General features: G+C 40.0%; 1 pseudogene; it reads left to right on the top strand.

Moving 5' to 3' along the window:
- The first annotated feature begins 933 nt into the window (after window positions 1-933).
- Window positions 934-25,292, top strand: LOC100580410 (annotated as a pseudogene).
- Window positions 25,293-27,069: the final 1,777 nt, after the last annotated feature.

Here is a 27,069-nt window from a genome sequence, read left to right as displayed (position 1 = left end):
AGACAGATACCAAGACAGATCATTATAATACTTTGTAGAAAGTATAATTATAAAAATGTTCTGAAGACATGGGAGAGGTATCCCAATCCTGAGAGAAAAATGGAGAGGAGGGCATCTTGGTTTCAGGGAAGCTGAGTCTTAAATTACGTGTAGGTGTCGGCTTAGCGAAGGGTAGAGGTTGGGGGTGATGGGAGGGCTGGTGTGGACTTTGAAGTGTTTGTAAGATTTCAGCTATAGCAGGAATTGGAAATGGAAGTCAGCAACAAAAGCATAGGTAAGAGTGTGAGATATAGACTTAGGACATCACTCAGAAAGACTGTGTAGTAAGAGAAGACTCATGGGCTGGGGATGAACACCTGAGTAGGCAGAGGGAGGCTGGGTCACAAACAACCACCAGCAGCAAAAACCAAAGATTCCCAAAGAAAACCAAGAAAATTCAGCCATGGAATCCAGGGGCACTCATCCACAGCCTTTAGACCAAGTTGGCCCAAAGTTTCATTTTGTTTCCCTCACCAGTGTTTACAATATTTTTAAAAAATAGTTGCCAACAGTTAAGAATTGAGAGATATCTCAAGAAATCTGCATTTCTAGCTTCCTTTGAAACACTGGAAATTTTGTTTTTTAAGGCTGGAAGGCAGTTCCTCACAGGGGCCAAGGGGCTGCCCTATTGCTATGGGGTACATGCTCTCCAGTTCCCCGCAGGCTTTAGCATGTTAAGCCAATGTTCTTATCTTAATGTGGCTTCCTTCATTAATTGACACAGCTTTCCTGGCTTCTCTTGGAGTTTGAATTTGGGTTCTTTCCCCAGAGTTTCAAGAAGGGTGTGATTTGTAAAACTTTATTTACAAAGATAGGCTTCTTGTGGGCCATAGTTTGCCAAACCCCAGATGAGTTATATTTGTACAAGGGATAAAATGTTAGGTTGAGAGGAACATGAGCAGGTCTGTAGATACTAGAGGAGGGCTCAGTGGAGGAGGTGAGGTTGAAGGTAAAGGAAAACAAGAAAAAGATTGATGAAGCCAATTCCAGAAGGAGCAGGAAGGAGTACGTCCCCAGTGGTGGTGAGGGCAGGAAGAACTTGCCCTCTGAGACTTGGGCAGAGGAGGCAGGCAACTTTGTAGTGTGTATGAGTAGGATGATCTAGGACGTTGTGCTGACACTGCCAATTTTGTGAATAAAGTATGAGATGAGGTGGTCAACTTAGAGCCATTTGAAGAAGTGGGATGAAGAACCTGGTCAAAGACAAATAGGAAGATTGACAAATTGCTCAGGGCTAGGCTGAGATTGAAAAGCACTAATGAATTGTATAGTAACTTTGTGCCAGTGTGCACTTGCAGCAGGAACACCAGAGTTTAGAATCAGAAAAGGTAGGTTGTAAAATTGATCATAGGTTTTGATCTTTCTGGTGAGGTAGTAATTTAGAACGAAGGGGTCTGGGTGGTGTAATGGAAGAAGAGAGGCTAAGAGGATCCTGTTAGACCTTAATAAAAGAACAAGTCAAGGAATTAGGAGTCTCTGTGAATAGATGGTTTGAAGGTAGAGACAGCAGAAAGGATAGGGGATGGTCTGAAACTAGACAATTGGAGTTAGGATTTCTGAATTGGGGCATTTGGAGGATATTAAGATCCAAGATCAGCTCCTTGGATTAGGAGGCTGAAATGCAATGCAGCAAAGGAGATTCAGGAATTACAGAGCAATATTGCTCAGTGGCTATCTAAATAGAGGTTGAAATCTCTCAGGATTTGTGGTGGAGAATATTTCTACGCAATGATGGACAGTGATCTGAAGGCAGTAGATGACAGCAGTGAAGAGGAGTAAAAGGGCAGTATACTTAGATGACATGAACATTAACAAGTAGAGGGCAGGGACGCCAACACTCATTGCAAGCTTGCAGATGCCTGCCTGGTAGTCCTGCTGAGCATGCATGCCTTCATTGCCAAGGAGACCCATTCATTGCTATCTCCACATACAAGGCAAGCTGGGGTCTGCTGTTCAAGATACTGAGGAGTCTGCTGTTTATCTCTAACCCTCCTCTTAATCCACACAAGCCCTGCCGTGAGCTCTCCTGTGAGATAGTCCTGTCCATAGAGAATGTCAGCTTTCACTGCCTGTCCATGGGCTACCTGCTTCTTTTTGCCTGTCTCTGACTCTGTTCAAGTTGCAGCTCTAGCCACTAATGGCCTGTACTATCTCCTCTTTCTTCTGCCAGCAAGGTGATTGCAATGCCTGTTCAAATGTGTCTCTGGAGAAGAGCCAGGTGTCTTAAATGACACTGCTACAGCCTGAAGGGTCTGTAAGAATTGGGCTGTGGCAAAATCCATTTGGAATCTCATGTTAGGGATGGTGCAAGCTGTGAACAGTTAGTGACCACTCTCCTCCCAGCTCTGCCCTGGCCTCAAACCAGGACTATCCAAGGGGAGGATCACTATCAATGGAGTGATCGAAGACAACCGTAATAATGAGGCCTAATGAAAGAAGATAAATATACTATATGTAGTTTATTTAAACTGTACATGGTATGTGATTTTTAAAGTATCATTTGCCATTTTTGTTAAATGTAATAAACCCTCCTTTTCTTCTAGAAATCGAAGCTTTACTTTTGGCACAACATATAAGCAGGCACTTATGGTCTAGAGAGAGGGACAAATGGCAAACAGGAGTTAAAATTGAAGATGCCAGTACCCAGGGCTGTGCTATATGCCCTTATCTCTTGAGCCTTGGAAACAGAAGCTGAGTCAGCACTATTTCTCAGTTGCCTGTAGCAAGGGAGCTTCCCCATCAGCTGTTTAAAGACAAATAGAAAGGAAGAGAAAGGAAGCCTGCATTCCCTTGGGCTCCCTCTGCATATTTTAGGCATGAGTCAGCTCCCAGGGCTGGCATTTGTCCCTCCATTAACAGCTAAGTTCCCTATGTCTCCAGACAGACAGCTCTCAAAATAGCCAATGCCTGGGCAAATGACCTGCAAGTGGGAGGGGACAGTCAGAGAATGCCAGTTCTTGTTGATCATGTGGGGTGGGAGTGGGGATGGACAGCTTTCAGCCTTCAGTTAAGATAAGAAGTGGAGGAGAGAACATTCTCCCCTGGTTCTCACTTCAGAGAGAAGAATCAATCCTTACGGCATTAACATTTTGGATTTTTTGGTTTTAACATGTCTCAAACCTATCCACTCAGCATATCTCTTTTACTCCAGGGAAATTTTTAATATGTCATCTCAGCCAACCTACATTCACCTAGCAATATTTATCTAAATGTTATGGTATACATAGACAAGAAAATAGAACACAAAGCTAGGAAACTGTTTCATTTTCATTTAGTAATGTCTATTCTCTGCAATATGGAAAAAATTGCACCAGTTAGGTTTTCAGCCTAAAGCAGTGATTTGAAAACTTTATGTAAGAATCAGCTGGAAGTTTTTAAAAAGTTCTAATGCCAGGCCTCCCCCAAGCCAATCCTGTTAAAATCTGTGGGGGTAGGCATCAATATTTTTAGATTTCCCCAGGTATTTCCCATGAACAGCCAAGGCAGAGAACCACTAATGAGTATCGTTTACCCAAGTAATGACAGGTGTCTCCATTGAATTCATGGTGTATTCATTGCCATTATCAGTTAGCCCTCTAAGAGGGTTGACTTGATTATCATGATGGTATTTATGGAGCCTAATACAATCATAATCATTGTGAAGCAAGCTAGGACAAGAGTCATGTGGGAGGCAGAGGTTTCATCAACCAGAGGGGAACTTCTATCAGTTGCCAAACCTGAAGGAGCCCAAAGCATTGATCAGAGTCAGAGGTACTGGGCCCTGAATTCAGAGAAATGGAGGATGAAAGCAAAAGTAGTGGATCTGGTATAAGTGGGGAGTACACCAGGGAAATTTTCTAGAATCATTTATCTCTGCAACTAGATCTTGTGGGCCAGATGCAATAGGATACTTGGGAGGGCCTGCTGTATTTAAACACAGAGGAACAACAGTAAATAGACCCCCAAATTCTTTTAGTCCCTGAGGTGATGATTTTTAGAATGATTTTTTTTTCTAGTCAAGAGATTATTATCATTTTGTCAACAGAACAATCACATTCATTCATCAAATGTATTGAGTGCTTTTTCTGTGCTAGGTATATCACTAGTTGCTAAGGATACAGAGATTAAATAAGAGACAATCTTATATCTGTCAGAATCCATAACCTAGATGTCAAAAGGGATGCATAAATTGAAATCTTTTAAATAAAATGTGGCAAAAAACTATGCCAGATCAGACAAAGTTCCATGCATATGGTGTTAACTTTAATGACATTAACATTCATTGATTTCATTTTTCTTCTTCCATTTTCTATACTCTGGACTTTGTGTTTTTTGCATATGATGTAAACTAATACTCTGTGGGTTTGCCTTGTTTTTGTCATTTGGGAGATGCACAGAGTGAGCTATAGGAAAGCTATGAAGGGGCTTGAAACTCACACCATTATGATCAATTGGTGCAGTTTCAAAAAGCCTGGTCTTGAACATGCTTAGCTGGCTTGTCTTCTTAGCTCTTATGTAATCTTTCAGTCATTTAACTTCCTGAAGAGGAATTGAGTTTTCTTGTTGACCTGTAAAAATAGCAAAATTTATGACTTCATTGCAGAAAACTCCAGACTCTATCTGACATTTGAAAGACTTATTTTTCCTATACGTATAAATCAAGGTTACCTGCTGTGAATTTTGTAGCCTTAGTATTCTAACAGGGTTCTTGTACAATTTTTGCTAAATAAAGCATTCAGACTCCATGACTGTTCAAAGCCATCTCTGATGGTAGGTGTACACCTTTGCAAAATATTAACCCATAAATATGGTCTCATTTTGTTTAACAAGAGAGAATAACCCATCTCCCTAAGTTTTGAACTCATTAATTCCCCAGGCATTCTATCTAAAAAGCATACTTATTTTTTTCTTTGATAAGTCACATACCTGTGTCTGTCAGTTCAATAATTTATATAGAACAGGGAGTTTTAAGCATGGTTATTTCACTGTTGATCATCAATAAATTTATCACATTGTGGGGGAATTTTCATAAAATTGCTTCTATCTTGTCTTGATTATTTCTTACTTTGTGGCTCAATGATTGGGAACCAGCTGTGAAAGCTGATGACACAAATTGGGTCATTCTTGTTATACTCAACTAAATCAGAGTTGAGGAGCCAGGGGGAAAATACACTCAGGGCATACCATATTGCTCCAAGAATGTAATCCTCTGCAAACCTGGCTGCTGAAACTACCTGTTTTAACGTGAACCAGTTTTAATATAATAGCTACAGAAACAGCCTGCTGTAACTCTACAACTAGTTTTAGCCACCACCATCATTCACCAATCAGAGCTTGCCAGCTATCCAAAACCTTACTAGTGCCAATGAAATTACTTTCAAAGTAATATGTGACATTTGTCCTTTTTATAAAAGCCTCCAACCTTCTCTTTTTTCTTCGGACATGCTAAAGGCCACCCAGTCTGTGGGTATGTGCTGAATCCAATCTTTGCTTCCCAAATAAAATGTTTTAAATTTAGAGATTAGTCTCTATATTTTATTTGACTTCAACACAGCTACGGGCTGATCTGTAGAACTCAATATAGAAATCTACTGTCCTGGTCAAGGTTGGTAGAAATACTCTCTTTACAAATCATATCTGTGTTAATTTTGAATCTGCAAGTGAGTAAAATAGGAATTTGCTCTCTCATCTCTTGGAAATTTGATCCAAATCTATAGACATTGTGGTCAGAGAACAGTGAATGCGTGAATAGATGGTCCCATAAAGTTGAGATCGAGGAGCCATTTTTTGCTGCGAGCTTTCTAACGAGTAAGAAAAACTTGTCTTTAGAGAGAAACTGAAGAGTAGAGCAGACAATACAGAGGTGAGGAGAGGAGAGGCTGTGTGACTCCAGAGAAATGAAGGGGGAAAACCTCCTTGAACCTCACTCTAGTTTTCCAAGTCTTGTGAAATCAGGCTGGGCTTTTGGCTCTGTGCAATTCCTCTGTATCTTCTCAATAAACCCTTTGTATTCATGTTTACTCAATAGGGATTCTATTCCATTCGCTAAAATGAACTTAAGCCTGAAATTAAACCTGTTGTTTTATTGCATCTGCTTCATTCATATCTCTTATATCCTTTGCAGTTTTTCTTTCTTTTTTTTTTTACAGATACCATTCATTCTCCTATGGCCTTTTCCTATGGTTTCTCTCTCCTTTCCTTGGACAAAGTAGTTCCAGTTGCAGTTTTGACATAATAGAGGGACAGAAGGCCTTCCAGTCTATTCTGGAGGCATCTGGCACTGCTAGCTCACCTGGGGCCAGGCAGGGCTGCTGCCAGCCCATGATGTGCCTTTGTGTGTACTTTTAAAAGGTACCCCTTCCTTTAGGTGGACTAAGGCCCACACAGAGCATAGGGCTTTTAGGCAGAGCACAGGCTGAATTCAGCCACTCTTCTTCCTTGACTGGGCACCCTTGACAGGTATAATCTTCACAATCTTATGTGGTGGCCGAGTCATGGACCCATACATATCCTCCAGGCAGTTGAGAAAGAAAAAAAAATCCACAAATTAGAGAAAGTGACCCCAGCAGAGTCAATATAGTCGCAAATGTCAGGCTAACAGGAAACAGCAAAAGCAATATACATCCTCTTTCTTTTCTAAGTGCTCTGGCTGGTGGCCTTAAAAATATAGATTTTCTTTCTTTTCCAATAAAGAAAAATTAAGGCTGGGCACAGTGGCTCACGCCTGTAATCCCAGCACTTTGGGAGGTCGAGGGGGGCAGATCACGAGGTCAGGAGTTCGAGACCAGCCTGGCCAAAATGGTGAAACCCCGTCTCTACTGAAAATACAAAAATTAGCTGGACATGGTGGTGTGTGCCTATAATCCCAGCTACTCAGGAGGCTGAGGCAAGAGAATTGCTTGAACCCGGGAGGTGGAGGTTGCAGTGAGCTGAGATCACGCCACTGCACTCCAGCCTGGGTGACAGAGTGAGACTCTGTCTCAAAAAAACAAAAAAAAAAAAAAGGAAAAAGTAAAATACAAAAAGAGAGAAAAAAAGAATTACCTGTGGCTCCATCACCTATGAACAATTTAAATACAGCTGTTACATGTGACTATTGCCTATCAAAAAAAGCTCCAAATTCTTTAGTGTGGGAAAGATACTCATTATAATCTGTTCCCCACTCCGCTCTCCCACATCAGTCTCTCTCCAGTCACTCTCTCTTTGTAGACTCTTCAGTGCTGTTTTATTTCAAAGCAAGGCTTTCATTTTTCAGCTCCTTTTTCTCACTCAAATTTACTTTTTATGCCTGTGTACATTTTTGCTGTCTGCCTGTTTATATTCAGAAGTTTTATAACACCTGTTATAGTTTTAGGAGATTGTAATTAATAATTTCCTGTTTCCTCATTTGAGTTAAAAATCAATGTCAGATATATGTAGAGATCAGGCATACAGAAAGCAGAATATTACCTGAATTGGAAGAGATCTCGAACTTCAGGCTGTGTATGCTAGGCAGGACTCACTCTCCAGGTCTAGGGGAAGTCCACTCCAGAAGGAGTTGAGCTACAGGGCTGATACATTTATGCAGAATCACTACTTTACATCCACTGAGAAAGAAAGGGGAATCTTCTTACTGTTTGCAGGCTTTAAAAAAAAATGAGCATCATGTGTTAGTCTACTTTGTATTGCTATAAAGGAATGCCTGAGGCTGGGTAATTTATAAAGAAAAGAGGTTTATTTGGCTCATAGTTCTGTATAAGAAGCATGATACCAGCATCTGCTTCGGGAGGGCCTCAGGAAGCTTCTATTCATAGTGGAAGGCAAAGGGGAAGTGGACATATCATATGGCAGGAGAGAGGGAGCAAGAGAGGGAGGAGGAGGTCCCAGTCGCCTTTAAACAATCTAGCTCTCATGTGAACTGCCAGAATGAGAGCTCACTCATTACCATCGGGATGGCACCAAGCCATTGATGAAAGATCTGCCCCCATGACCCAAACACCTCTCACTAGGCTCATCTCCAACATTGGAGGTCACATTTGAACATGAGATTTGGAGGAGACACACACCCAAATTATATCACATCAGTAGGTGGCAATGAGGTCTGACTCAAGGACATGTATAAACAAAGCTGGGGCTTTCCTGGATATTTATGGAGAGAAAAGCTAGGATGTGGGGGCATCCTGCTAATTTTTCAGGTAGAATCTCAGAGTCATTGTAATTAGAGTGTTAAAGGAAATGTGGTAAGCAGAAGAGAGATGGTCTATGAGAGAAACTTACTATTATATAAACATTCATATATTAAACATATGTTAAAATTATGACAAGATTAAAACATAAACCAGCACATAGACAAACTATATAAACAGATTGTTTCATAAAAACAACTCTAGGAATGTGTTTGATTCTTTTACTGTATATTTTTAAGGCATTTTTGTTAAGGCATATTACAAACAAATAAATTACAGAGAATAAAATAAATGACTCCATATACTTATTACACAGCTTGATTGAAGCTCCTGTGTAAAATTTTAAAAATATAGTTTAAATATAAAATGCAGCTTAAAAAAATTCCCAAACACATCAACAATTCATGTTCCTCCAAATACACTTTGGGGATCATGAGCATTGGGCTATGTGGCCAGCAGCCTCTGCGAGGGCCCCCAGTTATCCCTGCTGCTTGGCATTTACACCTTTGCATAACCTCCCCACCTTCAGTGTGGGCTGAGGCTTTTGAAATTGAAGTCTTATTGGAACACAGCTATACCCATTTGTTTACATGTTGCCCACTGCTACAATGACAAAGTTGAGTTGTTTCAACAGAGACATACATGGCCAGCAGAGTCTAATACATTTACTCTCTGGCCCTTTGCAGAAAAGGTTTTGCTGACCCTTCTAACTCATTATTCCTAATGGCTAGCCATGGCTTCCCAGGAGCCCATTAAGCTATTAAAACGCCAGTGAATCTGTATATTCTACAAGCTTAACTGTCGTGTGAATGAATATGGCTCAAATACAAATTTTCAAATATACGTTGTCAAAAGCAAAATACAAATTAATTTCAAAGCATTAGAGGATTTATGGTAGCTTTTAATCTTTATGTATTTTTTTCAGCTAGGGGATAAATCAAAATACAATTTATATCACATGGAGTCCTGTGAAATGTTTTTGCATTATGGGCTTCATTTTTTTTTTCTTTTAATGATTGTAAACCATTGACCTAGTTAGACTCTATGGGCCAAGATTACCTTAATGAAACATAGATATCTTAGTCAATTTAAACATTTGAGATTAGTTATACCATGTATGTGGTCATTGATTCCCAGGGCCAAATTCTATTTTACAATAAATATGATTGGTGAAAAATAATAGCTTGAGACCATTAAGATGCAACACTAATAATAATAATTTCCTGAACACTTAACTTGTGCCAGACACTGTCCTAAGTGTTTTTCATGAATTTACTCCTTTAATCATCATAACATCATGTGGAGTTGTCAGGACATAAAGCCACATGTTAGATTCAGGTTTAGAAACTTATTAATGTTTTAATTTTACAATTTAAAATATTATAGGCCGAGCATAGTGGCTCACACTTGTAATCCCAGCACTTTGGGAGGCTGAGGTGGACGGATCACTTGAGCCCAGGAGTTCCAGACCAGCCCGGGCAACATGATGAGACCCTGTCTCAACAAAAAATAAAAAATTAGCCAGGTGTGGTGGTGTGCACCTGTAGTCCCAGCTACTCAGGAGGCTGAGGCAGGAGGATCCCTTGAGCCTGGGAACTCAAGGCTGCAGTGAGCAGTAATACTGTCATTGCACTCCAGCCTGGGTGACAGAGTGAGACCCTGTCTCTAAAAAATAATAATTTTGTTTAAAAATTAAAAACAATTTGTCTTATTAGCTTATATAAAAGGGACCACATTAATCTTAGTCATTATCTCAAAAAAAAAAACAAAATTGTTCTCTCTTGTGATGGCTTTTTGGAGAACAAAGAAAGAAGAGAAAAAGAAAAAATCACACCTTAACTGGCATACATTTTATTAATATGGTTTAGCAAAGTTCAACAACAGAAGAGTCCTCATTTTTTTAATAGTGAAAAGAAGGAAATCACACAAGAGGAAAACTGCCATGACTTATACAGGGGAGTTACAGAGTTAAATTTATTCATATCATATTAGGTTTGTTTGGTTGGTGTTGTTGTTGTTGTTGTTGTTGTTGTTTTTGTTGAGACAGGGTCTCACTCTGTCGCCCATGCTGGAGTGCAATGATGCAATCTCAGCTCACTGCAGCCTCGACTTCTCAGCTCACACAATCTTCCCACTTCAGCCTCCCAAGTAGCTGGGACCACAGGTGCACACCACCATACCTGGCTAATTTTTGTATTTTTTGTATAGACAGGGTTTTGCCATGTAGCCCAGGCTAGTCTGGAACTCCCGGGCTCAGATGATCTACCCACCTCGGCCTCTCAAAGGGCTTAGATTACAGGCATGAGCCACCATGCCTGGCCAGTTTTGCCTTTACTTAATCAAGTTTTAGTACCATTTCCATTTCGTCACCTACTCAAAATAAGATATTTACATCAACTGTTTATCGATAAAGTATCTGTAGTTTCTACATCACTCTTTTGCCTTCAAGTTTCCTTAGCTGATTCCTTTTTAACCAAGAATGGACAAAAAACAAACGAAAAACCCCAGAAATACAATTTTTTAGCTCCTCTTTTTTTTTCTGTAAGAAAAAGAAGGTGTGTTTTAAAATTCCATAATAGTTACTGATATTTTCTTAATTTTTCCAGAAGTGAGAAGCTGAGGCAAGAGGAGGCCAAGTAACTTGTATAAAGTTATATGATCACCAAGAAGCAGAAATCAGAGTAGGCTCTTAACCTATGCTGCCTCTTATCATGTACAGGAAGATTTTATTCTGAACCCTTAAGGATATAGCTAAGAGATTTTTTAATGTTACCATCGAGACTTCAATGTCAGGGTTGGGAATGAAGTCAAGAAGAGATATTTCATAATAAATGGTACAACTGAAATAAAATTGCAGTTGCATCCTGCAGTAAAATTAGAGTATATGAATTATTTTCCATTCTGGTTTTGGCTGCTTATCCTTTAGTCATTCTTTCCAGGGCTATTCTGTGTAGGTTAGGCTTCCTCAGCGAAAGCAGAGGGTCATGGTGGGGAAAACATAGGCTCTCTCTCTCTATATTTTTTTTTATTTTTTATTTTTTATTTTTTGAGACGGAGTCTCGCTCTGTCGCCCAGGCTGGAGTGCAGTGGCGCAATCTCGGCTCACTGCAAGCTCCGCCTCCCAGGTTCACGCCATTCTCCTGCCTCAGCCTCTCTGAGTAGCTGGGACTACAGGCCCCCGCCACCATGCCCGGCTAATTTTTTGTATTTTTAGTAGAAACAGGGTTTCACCGTGGTCTTGATCTCCTGACCTCGTGATCCGCCCGCCTCGGCCTCCCAAAGTGCTGGGATTACAAGCGTGAGCCACCGCGCCCGGCCCATAGGCTCTATATTCAGATAGACTTGGGGGTAGGTGGGAGTCCTGGATCCACACTTAATACTTCTGTATCATTTACAAGTGATTCATTTGGCATCTGTTTCTTTCATTTGTAATGTGGAGAGATACCTATTTCTGAAAGTTGTTTGAAATTTAAATGGGATTGTGGTCCTGACTGTTAATAAATACTTATTTCTCTTCGTTTAGTGCTGTGCTTCAAAGTCACCTATGCTTATTAAGTACACTCATGCTTGGGTGTACATTATGTTGTACGAGTCTGTCATAAGGAGTATTTTTTCTTCCTCGACTAAAGGAGTCTTTTGAGAACTACTTGCTTAGGGCATAGAACTTGAGGACTGGAAGTATCAGCTTGAATCATATGAAATAGCTGATTTGTGACGATTTTTGAACCAAACAAATCCCATTTTCATCTGGGCCAATATTATATCTTAGGAAAACACAAAAGAGGGTAGCTATATGGTCAAATGTCATACTACAAGCTAATTATAAAACTGCACATAAAACTTGGTGGTCTTGGCTTCTGGCTAATATACATATAGATTTTATTTAAGACTGGTCTTATTGCCAATCAAGTACCAATAAGGTGTTGCACTGAATATTTGCAAACCTGCTTAGTGCTTGGCTCCTGTGCTGGGTGTCAGTTATAAAAAGCTGAAGAAGAGCTTGTAGCTGTTTGTGAGCCACAGATCTGAGGACAGCCACAATATTCCAAGGCCAAGATGTCAGCTCTATTGGATGTTCTAAGTGCTATAGGTGTAACCAGGAAGGAGTGATTAGTTTCCCTAGGAACAAATGGGAAGGACTGGTTCATTCTATTAATACTTTCCATGTGATGAGTCTTGCTCTAGCTAAGCCCTCTTATCATGTATCTCATTCAGCAGATATTCATGGAGCACCATCTATATGACAAACATTATGGAATGTTGGTAGTGGGATAATAAAAATGAACATTTATAGAATACTTAGACTATGCCAGGTACCATTCTATGGACTTCACAGATATTAATTAATTTAATTTCCACAATAACCCTAAGAAAGTAGTATCATATTATCATCATATCATTTTTATAGATGAGGAACTGTTAAGTAACATGGCCAAAATTATACAGCTGGTAAGTAGGAAAGGCAGCATGTGAACCAGGAAGCCTGCCTCTATAGCATGTGCTCATAACTGTGCTATGTGACCTATTTACTTAAAAAGGTGAATGATGTCATTCTCAAAGTATATAGAGCTAAGGAGAGAGGTATGATGAAAGGGAGATAATAATCATTATGATGAATCTTTTCATTAAAAAGTTGAAGTGAAGACACCTCTCTTTTCATAAAACATTAAAATAACTTCTCAAAAACCTGACCTGGAGTGTGGCCCTTTCAAGAGACAGCCTGGGGAGTCAGAGAGCCAGGTCCTTGTCCTTCCAGGGAACATTAAAGTATGAAGATGCTTAAACTCATCAAAAAGTTAAATGTAGAGTTCCCACATGACCCAGAAATTATTTTCCTAGATATGTAGCCAAGAGAAACAAAAATATGCATTCACACAAAACTTACACATAAATGTTCATAGTAGTATTATTCGTAATCATCAAAAATTAGCATGTGCCTGTCAATAGATAAATGGATAAACAAAATTAGCATTTACATACAATGAAATACCACTTAGTCTTAAAAAGGAATGAGGGGGCTGGCAAGATGGCCAAATAGGAACAGCCCCGATCTGCAGCTCCAAGCAAGATCAATGCAGATGGCAGGTGATTTCTGCATTTCCAACTGAGGTACCCAGCTCATCTCATTGGGACTGGTTAGACAGTGGGTGCAGCCTATGGAGGGTAAGCAGAAGCAGCGTGGGCCGTCACCTCACCTGGGAAGTGCAAAGCGTCCAGGAACCAGCCAAGGGAAGCCATAAGGGACTATGCCAGGTGAAACAGTGCATTCAGGCCCAGATACTATGCTTTTTCCACCGTCTTCGCAACCCGCAGACCAGGAGACTCCCTCAGATGCCTGCCTACACCACAAGGGCCCTGGGTTTCAAGCACAAAACTGGGTGGCCCTTTGGGCAGACATCAAGGTAGCTGCAGGAGTTTTTTTCATACCCCAGTGGGGCCTGGAACACCAGTGAGACAGAACAATTCACTTCCCTGGAAAAAGCGCTGAAGCCAGGGAGCCAAGTGGTCTAGCTCAGCGGACCCCACCCCCATGGAGCCCAGCAAGCTAAGATCCACTGGGTTGAAATTCTCGCTGCCAGCACAGCAGTCTACAGTTTACCTGGGATGCTCCCGCTTGGTGGGGGAAGGGGTGTCTGCTGTTACTGAGGCGTGAGTAGGTGATTTTCCTCTCACAGTGTAAACAAAACTGCTGGGAAGTTCAAACTGGGTGGAGCCCACTGCAGCTCGGCAAAGCCACTGTAGTCAGAATACCTCTCTAGATTCCTCCTTTCTGGGCAAGGCATCACTGAAAGAAAGGCAGCAGCCCCAGTCAAAGGCTTATAGATAAAACTCCCATCTCCCTGGGACAGAGCACCTGGGGGGGAAGGGGCAGCTGTGGGCACAGCTTCAGCAGACTTAAACATTCCTGCTGGATGGCTCTGAAGAGAGCAGCGTTATCTCCCAGCACAGCACTCAAACTCTGCTGAGGGACAGAATGCCTCCTCAAGTGGGTCCCTGACCCCCATGCCTCCCAACTGGGAGACATGTCCCTGCAGGAGTCGACAGACACCTCATACAAGACAGCTCCAGCTGACATCTGGCGGGTGCCGTTCTGGGATGAAGCTTCCAGAGGAAGGAACAGGCAGCGGTATTTGCTGTTCTGCAGCCTCCGCTGATGATACCCAGGCAAACAGTGTCTGGAGTGGACCTCCAGCAAACTCTAGCAGACCTGCAGCAGAGGGGCCCGACTGTTAGAAGGAAAACTAACAGAAAGGAATAGCATCAACATCAACAAGAACTTGCACACAAAAACCACATCCAAAGGTCACTAGCATCAAAGACCAACAGTAGATAAATCCATGAAAATGAGGAAAAACTAGTGTAAAAAGCTGAATATTCCAAAATCCAGAATGCCTCTTCTCCTCCAGAGGATCACAATTCCTTGCCAGCAAGGGAAGTAAACTGGATGGAGAATGAGTTTGACGAACTGACAGAAGTAGGCTTCAGAAGGTGGGTAATAAGAAACTCCTCTGAGCTAAAGGGGCATGTTCTAACCCAATGCAAGGAAGCTAAGAACCTTGAAAAAAGGTTAGAAGAATTGCTAACTAGAATAACCAGTTTGGAGAAGAACATAAATGACCTGATGGAGCTGAAAAACACAGCATGAGAACTTCGTGAAGCACAAACAAGTATCAATAGCTGAATCAAGTAGAAGAAAGGGTATCAGAGATTGAAGATCAACTTAAAGAAATAAAGCGTGAAGACAAGATTAGAAAGAAAAAAATGAAAAGGAATGAATGAAGCGTCCAAGAAATATGGGACTATGTGAAAAGACCAAACCTACATTTGATTGGTGTACCTGAAAGTGATGGGGAGAATAGAACCAAGTTGGAAAACACTCATCAGGATATTATCCAGGAGAACTTCCCCAACCTAGCAAGACAGGCCAACATTCAAGTTCAGGAAATACAGAGGATACCACAAAGATACTCCTTAAGAAGGGCAACCCCAAGACACATAATCCTCAGATTCATCAAGGTTAAAATGAAGGAAAAAATGTTAAGGGCAGCCAGAGAGAAAGGTTGGGTTACCCACAAAGGGAAGCCCATCAGACTAACAGCAGATCTCTCTGCAGAAACCCTACCAGCCAGAAGAGAGTGGGGGCCAATATTCAACATTCTTAAAGAAAAGAATTTTCAACCCAGAATTTCATAGCCAGCCAAACTAAGCTTCATAAGTGAAGGAGAAATAAAATCCTTTACAAACAAGCAAATGCTGACAGATTTTATCACCACCAGGCCTCCCTTACAAGAGCTCCTGAAGGAAACAGTAAACATGGAAAGGAAAAACCGGTACCAGCCACTGCAAAAACATACCAAATTGTAAGGACCATTGACACTATGAAGAAACTGCATCAACTAATGGGCAGTATAACCATCTAACATCATAATGACAGGATCAAATTCACACATAACAGTATTAACTTTAAATGTAAATGGGCTAAATGCCCCAATTAAAAGACACAGACTGTAAAATTGGATAATGAGTCAAGACCCATCAGTGTGCTGTATTCAGGAGACCCATCTCACATGCAAGGACACACATGGGCTGAAAATAAAGGGACGGAGGAATATTTACCAAGCAAATGGAAGGGAAAAAGGCAGGGGTTGCCATCCTAGTCTCTGATAAAACAGACTTTAAACCAACAAAGATCAAAAAAGATAAAGAAGGGCGTTACATAATGGTAAAGGGATCAATGCAACAAGAAGAGCTAACTATCCTAAATATATATGCACCCAATACAGGAGCACCCAGATTCATAAAGCAAGTTCTCTACAAAACTCTCCATCCCAAATCAACAGAATATACATTCTTCTCAGTACCACATTGCACTTATGCTGAAATTGACCACATAATTGGAAGTAAAAAATGCCTCAGCAAGCACAAAATCTTGGAAATCATAACAGTCTCTCAGACCACAGTGCAATCAAATTAGAACTCAGGATTAAGAAACTCACTCAAAACCACACAACTATATGGAAACTGAGCAACCTGCTCCTGAATGACTACTGGATAAATAACGAAATTAAGGTGGAAATAAATAAGTTCTTTGACACCAATGAGAACAAAGACACAATGTACCATAATCTCTGGGACACGGGTAAAGCAGTGTTTAGAGGGAAATTTATAGCACCAAATGCCCATAGGAGGAAGTGGGAAAGATCTAAAATCGACACCCTAGCATAAAAATTAAAAGAACAAATTTTGTTCTTTTACAAAGAGCAAACAAATTCAAAAGCTACCAGAAGACCAAAAATAACTAAGATCAGAGCAACACTGAAGAAGATAGAGACATGAAAAATCCTTAAAAAATCAGTGAATCCAGGAGCTGATTTTTTGAAAAGATTAACAAAATAGACCACTAGCCAGACTAATAAAGAAGAAAAGAGAGAAGAATAAAATAGACACAATAAAAATAATAAAGGGGATCTCACCACTGATCCCACAGAAATACAAACTACCATCAGAGAATACTATAAACACCTTTATGCAAATAAACTAGAAAATCTAGAGGAAATGGATAAATTACTGGACATATACACCCTCTCCAGACTAAACCAGGAAGAAGTCAAATCTCTGAATAGACCAATAACAAGTTCTGAAATTGAGGCAGTAACTAATAACCTACCAATAAAGAAAGCCCAGGACCAGACAGATTCACAGGCGAACTCTACCAGAGATACAAAGAGGAGCTAGTACCATTCCTTCTGAAGCTATTCCAAACAATAGAAAAAGAGGGACTCCTCTCTAACTCATTTTATGAGGCCAGCATCATCCTGATACCAAAACCTGGCAGAGACACAACAAAAAAAGAGAATTTCAGGCCAATATCCCTGATGAACATTGATGTGAAAATCCTCAATTAAATACTGGCAAACTGAATCCAGCAGCACATCAAAAAGCTTACCCACCACGATCAAGTCGGCTTCATCACTAGGATGCAAGGCTAGTTCAACGTACACAAATCAATAAACGTAATCCATCACATAAACAGAACCAACAACAAAAACCACATGATTATCTCAATAGATGCAGAAAAGGTCTTCGATAAAATTCAACACAACTTCATGCTAAAAACTCTCAATAAACTAGTATAGATGGAATGGATCTCAAAATAAAAGAGCTATTTATGACAAACCCATAGCCAATATCATACTGAATGGGCAAAACCTGGAAGCATTCCCTTTGAAAACCGGCACAAGACAAGGGTGTCTCACCACTCCTATTGAACATACCATTGGAAGTGCTGGCCAGGGCAATCAGGCAAGAGAAAGAAATAAAGCGTATTCAAATAGGAAGAGAGAAAGTCAAGTTGTCTCTGTTTGCAGATAACATGATAGTGTATTTAGAAAACCCGATCGTCTCAGCCCCAAATCTCCTTAAGCTGATAAGCAACTTCAGCAAACTCTCAAGATATAAAAATCAATGTGCAAAAATCACAAGCATTCCTATACACCAATAACAAACAGAGAGCCAAATCATGAGTGAACTCCCCTTCACAATTACTACAAAAAGAATCAAATAACGAGAAATCCAACTTACAAGGGATGTGAAGGACCTCTTCAAGGAGAACTACAAACCACTGCTCAAGGAAATAAGAGAGGACACAAGTGGAAAAACATTCCATGTTCATGGATAGGAAGAATCATTATTGTGAAAATGGTCATACTGCCCAAAGTAATTTATAGATTCAATGCTATCCCCATCAAGCTATCATTGACTTTCTTCACAGAATTGGAAAAAACTACTTTAAAGCTCATATGCAACTAAAAAAGAGCCCATATAGCCAAGACAATCCTAAGGAAAAAAAAAAAAGCTGGAGACATCATGCTACCTGACTTCAAACTATACTATAAGACTACAGAACCAAAACAGCATGGTACTGGTACCAAAACAGATATATAGACCAATGGAACAGAACTGAGGCCTCAGAAATAATGCCACATATCTACAACCATCAGATGTCTGACAAACCTGACAAAAACAAGCAATGGGGAAAAGATACCCTATTTAATAAATGGTGCTGGGAAAACTGGCTAGCCATATGCAGAAAACTGAAACTGGACCCCATCCTTACACCTTATACGAAAGTTAACTGAAGATGGATTAAAGACTTAAATGTAAGACCTAAAACCATAAAGACCCTAGAAGAAAACCTAGACAATACCATTCAGGATATAGGCATGGGTAAAGACTTCATGTCTGAAACACCAAAAGCAATGGCAACAAAAGTCAAAATTGACAAATGGGATTTAATTAAACTAAAGAGCTTCTGCACAGCAAAAAAAACCTATTATCAGAATGAATAGGCAACCTACAGAATGGGAGAAAAATTTTGCAACCTATCCATCTGACAAAGGGCTAATATCCAGAATCTACAGGAACTTAAACAAATTTACAAGAAAAAAGCAACCCTATCCAAAAGTGGGTGAACAATATGAACAGACACTTCTCAAAAGAAGATATTTATGTGGCCAAAAAACATATGACAAAATGCTCATCATCAGTGATCATTAGAGAAATGCAAATTAAAACCACAATGAAATACCATCACACACCAATTAGAATGGTGACCATTAAAAAGTCAGGAAACAACAGATGCTGGAGAGGATATGGAGAAATAGGAATGCTTTTACAGTGTTGGTGGGAGTGTAAATTAGTTCAACCATTGTGGAAGACAGTGTGGCAATTTCTCAAGGATCTAGAAACAGAAATACCATTTGACCCAGCAATCCCATTACTGGGCATATACCCAAAGGAGTATAAATCATTCTAGTATAAAGACACATGTACACGTATGTTTACTGCAGCACTGTTCACAATAGCAAAGACTTGGAACCAACCCAAATGCCCATCAATGAAGGACTGGATAAAGAAAATGTGGCACATATACACCATGGAATACTATGCAGCCATAAAAAAGGATGAGTTCATGTCCTTTGCAGGGATATGGATGAAGCCAGAAACCATCATTCTCAGCAAACTAACACAGGAACAGAAAACCAAACACTGCACGTTCTCACTCATAAGTGGGAGTCAAGCAATGAGAACACATGGACACAGGGAGGGGAACATCACACACTGGGGCCTGTCTGGGGGTGGGGGGCTAAGAGAGGGATAGCATTAGGAGAAATACCTAATGTAGATGACAGGTTGATGGGTGCAGCAAACCACCATGGCACTTGTATACCTAGGTAACAAATCTGCACATTCTGCACATGTATCCCAGAACTTAAAGTATATTAAAAAAAAAAAAGGAATGAAATACTGACACATGTTACAACATGGTTGAAACTTCAAAATATTACGTCAAGTGAAAGAAACCAATCACAAAAGGTTACATATTGTATTGTTCTATCTATATGAAATGTCCAGAATAGACCAATTCAAAGATACAGAAAGTAGGTTAAAATGTCCAGAAAGTGAGTCACTCTAAAGAGACATAAAGTAGATTGCCTGGGACTGTGGGTCAGGTGTGAGACTGGAGAATGAGGAGTGACTCTTATAGTGTATTGGTTTCTTTTTTGGAGTGCTGAAAATGTGTTAAAATTTAATTTTAGTGATGGGTGCAAAATTCTGTGAATATACTAAAAACTGTTGATTTGTACACTTTGAATGAATAAATTATACAGTATGTGAATTATATGTCAATAAAGCTGTTAAAAAAGCAATGGCAGCCAGGCATGGTGGTTCATGCCTGTAATCTCAGCACTTTGGGAGGCTGAGGCAGGAGGATCACTTGAGGCCAGGAGTTTCAGATCATCCTGGGCCACATGGCAACATCCAGTTTCTACAAAAAGTTTAAAAATTAGCTGGGTGTGGTAGCATGTGCCTATAGTCCTAGCTACTCAGGAGGCTGAGGTGAGAGGATCTCTTGAGCCCAGGAGATTGAGGCTGAAGTGAGCCATGAACATGCTACTGCACTCCAGTCTGGGTAACAGAACAAGAGTCTTCTCCAAAAAAAAAAAAAGACAGAAAAGAAAGAAAGCAAGAAAAAGAAGAAAGAAAGAACAAAATAACGAAAGAAAGAAAGAAAGAAGGAAAGAAAGAAAGAAAACAACAAACAAAAAAAAATGGCAAGCTGGGCATGATGGTGTATACCTGTGGTCCCAGCTACTCCAGAGGCAGAGGGAAAAGGATCACTTGAGTTCAGGAGTTTGAGACTATCCTCAGCCTATCTCTTAAAAAAATTCAGTCAATTAAAAAAAGCAATGACAGAAATAAACACAGACACACACACACACACACACACAAACACACGTATATACACACACTATCAGATGCCTAGGCCACACTGCAGAGCTGCAGATTCCTAATATAGAGAGATATATTTAAGAGTCATTGCCAGGGTGAGAACCAAGACAGCATTTAAAACTTTTATTTATGGAGTTTTGATTGGAAGGTCCATTTTTTTTACACTAGCCTCACCTAAAAATGATTAAGTATTCATATTTTTGTATGATAAATATAGCAACAGTAAGAGATAATTTTAAAATATTTGTAAGTATTTTCATATAAATTTAAATCTCATCCCACCTCAAGCCCTGTGAGGTTAGAATGGTGGGAGACCTCTGTAGGGGAGGAGGGAGGCATCTGACTCTGCTCTTCACCTCTGGAGACATGGGCCCAGGTGCTAAGGCCTCAGGTGCTGAGTGCCAAATAATTATATTTTCAGTTCATGGCACATTATCATTATATGTCCATGCGATATCAGGAGGCTGCTCTTGTTTTGTCTATTCCTGTTTATTTACAATGCTCCATACATAACCACTCTCAAATGTTTAACATCTTTTTGTTTGTATTCTTGCATAATGTGTACCACTTTGTGTGCTAAATTTCTAATATGTAGAAATTTATGTAAATGTTTCTAAGTTATGTATCTCATCTTATTATTTATGCCTGGTTTGCTACTTTGGAAGGAATGAGGAGCTATCAGAGCCCTGCAATGAACATTCCTTTATTACATTTTTAATGGAATGGCTACTGTGTGCACCTCTGTAATAAGGAGGAAGGCAGTATGACAATGTGGCAAAGAGCTCTGGCTCTGGGTTCTGAATGCCAGGGTTCAAATTCTCACTCCTCCATTTACTAGCTGCTTGGGCTTGGACAGCTTACTTGGACCTGTTTGCTTTTGAGTTTAATCACCTGTAAAATGTGAATACTTTCTCTTTTGTTTTCTTTTTTCCTGAGACGAAGTCCCACTCTGTCGCCAGGCTGGAGTGCAGTGGCGCGATCTTGACTCACTGCAACCTCCACCTCCAGGTTCAAGCAATTCTCCTGCCTCAGCCTCCCGAGTAGCTGGGACTACAGGCATGCACCACCATGCCCAGCTAATTTTTGTATTTTAATAGAGATGGGGTTTCACCATGCTGGCCAGGCTGGTCTCAAACTCCTGACCTCAGGTGATCTGCCCGCCTCGGCCTCTCAAAGTGCTGGTATTACAGGCATAAGCCACTGCACCTGGCCAAGTGTGAATTCTTTAGCACACATCTCAGAGGTGGTTATAAGGATTAAATATCCAGGGGAGAGGATGATATTACTCCCAATATCACAGGGGGTGTAAATACCTTTTTCTATCTGTTCTGATCTCCTTGCTCATAGGCTCTCAGGTGGAATTTGGGGGAGCTGTTCTTCATATTTTCCAGCCCCAATGCCCTTTTTACAAAATTGGGTAGCTATTAATACATTGATACTTGGGCACAGAGTTGGCACTCAATAAGTAGCTGTTAAGTAAATGAATCAAAAGAAGTGCAAGATACAAGATACATGGTCTCTTCTGTCAAAGAGTTTATAAATCAAGTATGAATGATAATACCTGAAACTACTTAAAAAAATCTATGTAAAGGGCCGGGCACTATGGCTCATGCCTGTAATCCCAGCACTTTGGGAGGTCGAGGCAGGTGGATCACCTGAGGTCAGGAGTTCAGGCATGTTGAAACCCCATCTCGACTAAAAATACAAAAATTAGCTGGGTGTGGTGGTGCATGCCTGTAATCCCAGCTACTCAGGAAGCTGAGGCAGGGGAATCGCTTGAACCCGGAAGGCAAAGTTTGCAGCGAGCTGAGATCGTGCCACTGCACTCCAATCTGGACGGCAGAGTGAAGAAACTCTGTCACAAAAAAACAAAAAATAAAACAAATCTATGTAAACACCATTACATGTGACATGTCAGGATAAGAGGAACAACTAATAAATTGTGTAGACATTCAGTAAATGGAGAGAAAGGTTTTTGGAGATGAGGAGCTTGAGCTAGACCTTGTATGTGTGCTATTAGAAGCTTTCTGGGCTGGACACATATAAAAACTGCCCTTGATGCTAATAGTATTAAAATTCTGTCTCCTCGGAAGCAGACTGCTTATTGCTTTAGCTTTAAAAGAGATTTAGATCCAAGCATTCCATTATGCAAGCCATAGAAAGACCGTTTTATGTGAAGATGCACTTTGATTGCACTTTCCTCTATCTACATTTTATTGTAGTTAGTTGTTTAGAGCTGTCTCTGTGTAGAGTGTGAGATCCTTGAGGTCCTTAAGGGAAGGGACCTTGCTTGCCCTCTTTATCCCCTGCATACTTTGCATGAAGGAGGCACTCCATAAATGTTTACTGAATAAATGCTACACTCCTAATGGGTAAGAATGTGTCATATTATTCTTTATTTTCTTATGTGCACTGAAACAAATTGTTTCTTGAGACTGGTTCTTAGAATATTTATTCAGTTTTCACTGATTCTTTTGCTACAGGTTAGCTAACCATGCAGCAGGTGCTTGAGTTGCACCTTTCTCCAGTCCAGCAGAATTATATTTTGATGACCTCCATTTTGATGCTTGTAGACCAGCTCTAATCCAAAGATTGATCTTTAGGTAACAAATGGAGAGTGATAAGGATAACTTCTGTGAAGACAAACCCATGCACACATTCTGTTGTCCGAATAATGTTTAAATGAATCCTTCTGCTCCCAAACCATCAACTTGCCCCTTAACACACATCTTTCTAGAGCCCAAATTTGAGCCCCTTGTAGAAGATCTTTGCCCTCTTTACTCTCCAGGCCTTCCTAATTAACATCTTCTCAGAGTTTACCTTCTCTCTGTCTTAATCATTAGTTAAAAGAAAAAGTGGCTGGTGTAGCATCTGGGGATACATTGCCGCATCCCATTTCCTTCTCTATGATCAGGATTTCCAATTTCCAAGCCCGATGGGCTCTCCCAGCTGGAACAGGATCTACAGGTCTTTGATCGGGAAACTAAGACTGGTGAAGCCTTAAGAGATGATTGCTCAGGTGAGGAAGGCAGAATCAATCAGATGGAATTAGTAGGGAAGTAAAGTTCAATTGTTGAGCCAAGTCGTAGCTGCTTTGGAACTCACAATGAAGAGTTCTGTGTGTGTCCCAGCATGGAGAGTTATTTTCTTTTTCCTTCAGTTAGGTTGACCCTTTCCATTTGTTTAGGACCTGTGCCCATGTTGTACTGGGCCTCTAATCAAGTTGCTTATCTAAAATTCTTTCAAACTGTTTCCCTATTATCTCCTTAACTGTTGTTTTCTTACTGTGCTGAACGCGTCTGCTGTTTTACTTCACTGCTCCTGTTCATCCCCTTACTTCTGCTGTTGAGATTTTGTGCCTGTTTTTCAGAGTAAATAAACTTTTCTTCTCCTTGGAGCTATTACATTGTTCAGTTTTCTCATCTGAGTTTTCTTTTACTAAGCACAGGGTACAGATTACATTTGTATTTTCTATTTATATATTGTAGCAGATGGAGAGACCAGAGAACAAGCTGTTGATTCCTAAGGACAAAATTTCAGAAGAAGTACATTCATACAAAGTGATAGTAGGAAGACTCAAACACAATATTACCTAAGTTCCTGAGACTAGAGAAGTGTATAAGTCTGAGGACAGACTAGAAAGGCTTCAGGAAATTCTAAGGAAATTTCTGTACCTGGAGAGTTTAGGCAAATACCAATCAGCAAAGAAGCCTTCACCAGGGAGAAGAACAACGAATGTAATAAACCTGAAAAAAGCTTCAGTCTGGACTCTACTATTGATGCAGATCAGAAAGTTCTTAGAATACAGAACACTGATGATAATGATAAGAATGACATAAGCTCCAACCAGAATTCAGCCTCTGGTAAACATGAATACATAGATCTAACACAGGATTTTCAGAGTAGTAAATGTAAGGAAAGCTTAATGGCTCTCTCTCCTTAATAAATGGGACAGCATCCCTAACACTGAGAAATCCTATAAATGTGATGTATGTGAGAAAGTTTTCCGTCAGAGCTCAGCCCTTACTAGACATCAGAGAATCCATACGAGAGAGAAGCCCTACAAATGTAAAGAATGTGAAAAGTCTTTCAGTCTGAGCTCAAGTCTTGGTCGACATAAAAGAATACACACTAGAGAAAAACCTTACAAATGTGAAGCATCTGATAAATCTTGTGAAGCGTCTGATAAATCCTGTAGTCCAAGCTCAGGCATAATTCAACACAAGAAAATGCACACCAGAGTCAAAGCTTACAAATGTAGCAGTTGTGAAAGAGTCTTCAGTCATAGTGTCCACCTTACTCAACATCAGAAAATTCACAGAGATGTCCTGTAAGTGTACTATATGTGGCAATGACTTCTGCCATACTTCCTACCTGCTTGAACATCAGAGGGTCCACCATGAAGAGAAGTCCTATGAGTATGATGAATATACGTTGGCCTATATTAAACAAGGAATTCATTTCAGAGAAAAGCCCTATACATGTAATGAATGTGGCAAAGACTTCAGATTCAATTCACATCTTATTCAGCATCAAAAAATTCACACAGGAATGAAACTGCATGAATGTGATGAATATGGAACAGCTTTCAGTCAAACCTCATGCCTTATTCACCATCAAATAATGCATAGGAAAGAGAAATCATATAAATGTAATGAGTATGAGGGCAGTTTCAGTCATAGCTCAGACCTTATCCTGCAACAAGAAGTCCTCCCCAGACAGAAAGTCTTTGATTGTGATGTATGGAAAAAGAACTCCAGTCAGAGAGCACACCTGGTTCAATATCAGAGCGTTCATACCAAAGAGAACTCATGAATATAATGAGGGTGAGAAGACATTTAGTCTAGTCAAATTCAGGCTTCATTCAACATCCGAGAGTTCACACCAGGGAGAAATCATGTACGTACTGCATGTGGTAAAGCCTTCAGTCATAGCTCAACCGTTACTCAGCATCAGATAATTCAATTTTCATGCTATTAATATTTTCATACCTTAGTCACATTTGGAGAATTCATATGGGAATAAAATTCCATTACTGCAATGAATGTGAAAAAGCTATCAGTCAAAGAAACTACCTTGTTTAGTATCAAATTCATGCCATGCAAAAAGATTATAAATGTAATACATGTGTATGTGCATGAGGAGATTCAGTCATAACCCAACGCTCATTCAACATCAAAGAATCTATATCTAAGAGAAGTTATTTGAGTGTAGTAAATGGCAAATCTTTCAATAGGAGTTTAACTAGTCTTTTTCATATCAGGATATCCATAGTAGACAAGAATTTGATATAATGCAAATGGAAAACTTGACACCACATTTCAGGCTTTACCCAACATCAAAATAGTGGAAAGAAAATTGTTGAGTATTTATTTATGAAATTGTTAATACATAGTCCCAATCTTTATCATTGCACAAGAATCTAGGGGTGACTTGGTAAAGGCAGTGCCATTTTCTCATGGCATTCCTTTATTTAATATGTGTTCTAAGTAGGTACGTTTATTTTTACTTTTTTATTATAATAATTTTGACATTAAAAAGAACAGAGATGGGGTCTCACTTTGTTGCCCAGGCTGGTCTTGAACTCCTGGCCTCAAGTGATCTTCTCACCTTGTCCTCCCAAAGTGCTGGGGTTACAGGCGTGAGTTGCTGTGCCAGGACTGTTTTATTTATAGAACTAATTTAAGCTGTTTTTATTTTAATATTCTCTATAAACATTTTTATTTTTCTTGAAATTGGTCCTTAGTGTTCACAGCTTCCATAAGATACTGCTAATGCATCAGTATTAAAACACATCAACATAAGTAGCTCATTTAGCTTTTTCTGCTGTTCTTGGCCCAAGTTCTCTCCCAAACCAACCCTTAGGCCTACTCTTTACTAGGGACCCTATGTTATTGCTTTACAGCCACAACACTTGGATGCCTGTTTATTGATTTCTCCATTCTCTTAAGCACCTTTTGAAGATTTAGAAGATTCCTAGTTTTAAGTGTTTCACCAGCAAGTATTCCATACCTAGTTGATGTTGCTGGTCTGATGTCTTCTTTCCTAAGGTGAAGCATCTTTTTAAAAAAAGAATTGGATTTAAAATATATCCAGTCCAATATAAGTATGAATATAAGTAAGTGTTCTCTCTTCTGGGTTTGTAGCAGGCAGCCAAACATTTTCTTTTTTTTTTTTTTTTTTAATTATACTTTAGGTTTTAGGGTACATGTGCACAATGTGCAGGTTTGTTACATATGTATCCATGTGCCATGTTGGTGTGCTGCACCCATTAACTCGTCATTTAGCATTAGGTATATCTCCTAATGCTGTCCCTCCCCCCTCCCCCAACCCCACAACAGTCCCCGGAGTGTGATGTTCCCCTTCCTGTGTCCATGAGTTCTCATTGTTCAATTCCCACGTATGAGTGAGAACATGTGGTGTTTGGTTTTTTGTCCTTGCGATAGTTTACTGAGAATGATGTTTTCCAGTTTCATCCATGTCCCTACAAAGGACACGAACTCATCATTTTTTATGGCTGCATAGTATTCCATGGTGTATATGTGCCACATTTTCTTAATCCAGTCTACCGTTGTTGGACATTTGGGTTGGT

This window comes from Nomascus leucogenys, chromosome 11 (assembly GCF_006542625.1).
Source record: "Nomascus leucogenys isolate Asia chromosome 11, Asia_NLE_v1, whole genome shotgun sequence".
In the NCBI taxonomy this organism is placed as follows: Eukaryota; Metazoa; Chordata; class Mammalia; order Primates; family Hylobatidae; genus Nomascus; species Nomascus leucogenys.
Note: the sequence above shows the minus strand (reverse complement) of the source record. Positions and strands in the feature narration are given on the sequence as shown.